Consider the following 5,967-nt stretch of genomic DNA (forward strand, 5'->3'; position numbering starts at 1 on the left):
TATTGAAATTAATTCAGGATTAATTGGTGTCTTTATCTCATTAGGACAATCTAATTTAGGGATGATGAAATTGTTTAGCCTCCCGTTTGCATAATTAGATTGCTTTGAATTGCTGTCATTATTGGCTCTTTAGCATCATCTGTAGGCCTCAAACAGACAAGAGCTTCCACCTCATAAAGACCAATCATGTGTTACAGCAGAGCACTGTTAACCCCTTTTAACCCAGACTCTGTTGGATTAGCAGTCACACAATAGGATGGCCTGGTTCCCCGGGAGCCACCAAACAACTTGGTTTTCTGATCTTTGATATCTGGGCTCTTCTCATTGCTCATGTTTATCTTTGGCCTACAAAGGATAGCCCTCTGTGAACATTCAGGTGCCAAGAGACCTCTCCCTGTCTTCTCCAGTCTTCATCTGGGCTCTAACAATAATTCATGTTTATACCGAGCTGTAAGGTTTACAAAGTACTAAACATAAAGTTTCGGGGGCAGGGGGAGAAGGGGAAGTATAAGTATTATTTCCTTCTCCATTTTACAGATGAGAAATTGAAGGCTAGGGAGATAAAATGACTTATCTAGGGTCTCAGGAAGCAGGATGTAGCAGAGTTTGCATTTGAACCCCAACTTTCTGGCTCTAACCCCATTGGCTTTCCACTATCTCACTTTCTTGCCTGCTCTGAAATCTGTTCATAAACATGTACAACAATTGAAGAATTGTGCCTGGAATCTCCAAGGTATTGCATTTATACTGGAACTCACTTCCTTTCCTGGTAATTCAGCTTCAGCCTATAGAACCCTCTATCATTTTATGATAGCACATTAACTCCCTGGGGACCAACAAACAAGACTCTACAAATGGCAGATTGCTATTATGAGCGGTAATGGACAAATATCATGGTAGAAAGAATTTAGCTTGGATTATCCACCATGGTTCAAGGAATGATAATATGTGGCTAGAAGTTCCGGTGCATTTAAGTCAATGAACCTTTACTGACATGTGCTTTAAGCTAGACACTCTATTGGGTGCTGGGAAAACAAGGACCAAAGTGGAAGTCTTTGCCTTCAAGAAGTGTGCCTTCTACTGATTCTGTCATTAATATGTTTGAACTTGGGGGACCTTGAACAAGTCACATCCCCTCTCTGAAACTCAGCTTCCTGAACTATAAAATAAGGGATAGGCCATATAATATCTAGTAGCACAGAATCCCAGAGTTGGATAGGACCTGAGAAGTCATCTAGTCCTAGTTGTACTGAATAATAATTATTTTCTAGTTGTATTCAGTCACATCTTACTCTTTGTGACCCTATTTAGTATTTCTTTGGCAAAGATACTGGAGAGATTTGCCATTTTTTTCTCTAATTCATTCTATAGTGAGGAAACTGAGGCAAACAGGGTTAAGTGACTTGCTGAAGGTCATACATTTAGTAAGTGTCTGAGGTCAGGTTTGAACTCAAGATGAGTCTTCGTGGCTCCAGATCTGGTACTCTATCTATTGTGCCACCTAGCTGCCACCTAACACTTATATTGTGTTTTAAGGTTTGCCAAATGCTTTATAAATATTATCTTATTTGATCCTTACAACAACCTTAGAGATAGTTGCTATAATTACCACCATTTTACAGATAAGAAAAAGATCGAGAGATATTAAGTGACTTGCTGAAGATCACACACCTAATTAGCATCTGAAGCAGGATTTGAACTCAGGTCTTTTTGACTCAAATCCAGCACTTGACCCCAACTCCTGCTCTGTGAATAGAAATCCCTTCTACAGTATCACTATTGGCCAGTTATCAAGTCCTTGCTGGAAGACTTGCAGTGTTGGAAAACTCACAGTGTCTCAAGCAAGTACATTCTACTTTGAATTACCCTAATTATTAGGAAGGTTTTTTTCTTTTTTCTTTTTTCCTTGCAGTAAACTGAATTTTTAAGGTTCCTTCCAACTCCAACATTTTATGACTCTACTTTATATCAATCATTAGATCAAAAAGTCTTGACTGGAATATAAAGGTCTAAAAGGTAGCCCTTAAGTTGAATTTAAAGCATTCTTTGAAGTGGCATATTTTTTTTTTTAGAGATAACTTACCTTGAGAAATTAAAACAGTTAAATTCATTAAATGGCAATTAATCAGAATCTCTCTAAAATGTGAAACCAAAGTGGGTTTCTCCTTGAAATTCCATTGACTCCGGCAGAAATGGTACAAGAATAAAATAACAAGAATTAGAATTCATATAGCATTTTAACGCTTGTGAAACACTTTACAATGCCATCTCATTTCATTCTCACCACAACCCCACAAGGTAGGCACTATTATTCTCATTTTAGAGACAGGGAAACTGAGGTCAATATTGAGCAACTTTCCCAAAGTTACCCAGCTAAGCATTGGAGACTGGATTTGAACTCAGATTTATCCTGACTCCAGGTTCTATAATCTATCCACCAAGTCATCTGGATGTATCAGATCCATAGAACGTAAGATCTATAAAGGTAAGAGCTCATTTAGTTCAACACTCTCATTTAACAGACAAGGGAGAGGAAGCCTAGAGAGGATGGAAGTGTTTTTTTCCAAAATCACATAACAAATGAAGATATGGAGTTTACAAAACTTCCATGAAATCAAAGATGCATCCATACCTTGTTGTCATGACAACACTTTTGCTTTGTTTGCCTGGGGCATCTCTGGATATACTTGGGAATGTCTCTCACTACTTAGGGAGGCCACTGCCCAACAAAAGCAGTTCCTCCCAAGCTATTATAAAGGAACTAGCTAAAATAAAAATGGGGGGCAAGGGGGGATATTATAGAACCCAAATAAACAAAATGTTAGTATGAACTTTAGGGCATTATTATAGAAGGCATCCATATCTATACATTTCTCTATGAGTATTTCTAGCTGTTAATTCTTCCCAGTATTCTAAAGATAAAAGGTTAGTATTGTTATCCCCATTTTATCAATGTGTTAACTGTTGCATAGAAGAGTACTGATGACATGGCTAGGTCTCTAAGTGATTTTTTCCCATTCCACTGTATTTCTAATACTTGTTGACTTGCCTTCCAAATGGCAAGGAGTTTGTTTTACTATAGTGAATGCAGACAATTTGCTTTACCTCTCTGGGATTTGGTTTTCCTCTTTTATAAACAAGTCAAGTTAGCAAGTACTGATTAAGTGCTTACTGCATAAAATGAAGGTGTTGATCTAGAGGCCTTTGAAGTTTCTTTCTAGTTTAAATCTATTTCTGTACAAATCTCTCTGTAAATGTTCAATGAACATTAAGATAATAATAATTAATAACACCACTAGTAACAATAGCTAGCATTTATATAACTCTTCTGGTCAGTCACTACACATTTATTAGGTGCCAGCTATGTGCCAGGCACCATGATAAGTGGTGGAGACACAAAAAGAACCAAAAGATAGTTTTTTCTTTCCAAAAGGTCACAATCTAGTGGATTTAAGGTTTAAAGCTTTTAAGGTTGGTGAAAAATGTATTGTATTAGAATGGAAAAAGTAAGTTTTAGTCCTAGCTCTTACAGTAACTAGTTATATGATCATAGGTCAATGATTTTAACCATTTGGGGCCCCCATTTCATCACTGGTAAAATGATGGAGGTAGGCTAGTTGATTTCTGGGGACTTTTTCAACTCTGTCCTTTCTTTTATAGTTATATCAGAGCTTTAGCACACAGTAAGTAATTAATAAATGATTTTTAAAATTCATTCAACCTGAATTTCTATGCATATTTTCAGGCTAAATAGTGTCTCTACTTTGCTTTATATTAGACCATACCTGCTAATAGACCCTGAATACTAATGTAATATTTTTCAATGCAATGTCCAGGGATTTCTTCATCTGTTGATGAAAAGTCACAATGGCCACCACTTCATTGTGTCCTTGAACAAGAGAGCTTCCCAAGATCAGACAAGAATAGAGAGTCACCATTCAGTTTGAAAAACAGAGTTGCTTCCAGTGAATGATCACCTACAATCTGGACCACCCTCATGTCCCCAGATGCATGTAAAATATCAATGTTATAGTAAATGGACCACCAGTTTCTATCCATTGTAAAGAAAACTAGAACACAAGAGAGGCTACTTGGTGAGTCAGTTCACGTCTGGCAACATCTGGATATGTCTCATCACATTGCAAATTTATGACCCTGGAAACAACATGCTGATGCTGATGATCTTTTGCAAGGATAAGCCTGAGTTATAAACCTATGACCAGAGCAGTGGCAAAGGATGGAGTCACAGTCTGTGATCTGACAGCTCTACTGGTCTGGGTCAGGCAGTTAAGGCCTTGGAATGTTCACCTGTCCTAAACAAAGAGATGGTTTGGGATAGCAAAACAGAGAAGAAACACTGAAAAGCAAAATTAGGAGTGGCCAGGTGGCAGGGCTTAGAAAGTTAGGCTAAACTTTTACCAGGGCCAAACTCAAAGTTAGGCTCGCCCAATTTATTGGCTCATCCAATGGAAGTAACATGAATTTAAGTTGTGATGTTGATTGATTACTGGTTTTCCTTCTGGTCAGAGCATGACTGGAGTTAGAGACAAACTAGAAAAGGTGAAAAATACTCATTTACATGAAAAATCTGGTAAACAACTCAAACTTCTACGCAAAATCAAGTTATACAAGGGCTGAAATAACCCTGCTTCAACTTTTGGATATGAGCCCCAGGTAAAGAGAAGGATATGATCTATAAAATATTAGCATCCATGTGAGGAAAAAAGGGATATATGAATGAATAAAGCTTATTTAGCATTAACTGTGTGCAAAACATTGTGTTAAGCATGGAGGATATATGTGTGTGTGTGTACATATATATATATGCATATGAATTTATGCATATAAACATATAATTTATACATATAGGTATAAATAATATGTATATATACATATATTAAAATATATACACCCATATGTTTATGTGTGTGTGTGTATATATATACATATATAAAATCTCTGCTACAAAAGAGTTTACATTGTAATGAGAGAAATAGAACAGGAACAAGGGTCTTCTGTTCATCTCACACATGCTCAGATTTCTGATTTCTAAAAGTATGGCTTAAAATACAACTGAAAACATCATATAAATATCCATGTAGTTCATCAAATGATCTATGAGATGCCTTCTATGTGCCAGACACTATGCTAAGTGTTGAGAATACAAAGAAAGGTGAAAATAGTCCCTGCCCTCAAGAAGTTCACATTCTACTAAGGACAAAAAAAAGTAAGAAATTTTGTATAAACAATTTACATAGGATAAATTGGAGATGATCTCAGAGGGAATACACTAGAATTAAAGGGGATTAGGAGAGACCTCTTGGAGAAGGTGAAACTAACTGAAAATTGAATGAATCCAGGAGAGCCAAGAGGTGAGAAAGGAGACAAGGCATGGGATGCACAAGCCAGGAGATGGAGTTCCTTTGTGTGAGGAACAACAAGAAATTCAGTGGCATTAGATTATGGATAACATGGAGTTGAGTATAATAAAACTGGAAAGGTAGAAAGGGGCTAGGCTAGAAAGAGTTTTAAATGCAAATGGAAGGTTTTATATTTGATCCTTGAGGTAATAAAAAGCCACTGGAGTACATTGAATAGGAGCAGGACATGATCAGATTTATGTCTTAGGAAGATCACCTTGATAACTGAGTTGAGGATGAACTAGAATGGGGAGAGAAAGAATACAATGAGCAGGCTACTGCATTAATTCATACATTGTATTTGTCCTTCATTTTCAAAGAAGACCATGACATCAGCAAAATGATGACATGATTTGAAGTTGACTTTGATTTGAGTGAGGGAGGGTTGTGTAAGGTCACCAGCCTCACTTTCTTGTGCAGAGCCATCTGGATCCAGTGACCAGATATTCATCACGATGACTGCTGATGGCCCAGAATACTGTCCATTCAGTGAATAGGTGTCTTTATGAAGTGGTCAAGGGATGACTCTTGTAATTAGAAAAACAAA

The sequence above is a fragment of the Notamacropus eugenii genome, chromosome 2 (genome assembly GCF_028372415.1).
Source record: "Notamacropus eugenii isolate mMacEug1 chromosome 2, mMacEug1.pri_v2, whole genome shotgun sequence".
NCBI lineage: Eukaryota > Metazoa > Chordata > Mammalia > Diprotodontia > Macropodidae > Notamacropus > Notamacropus eugenii.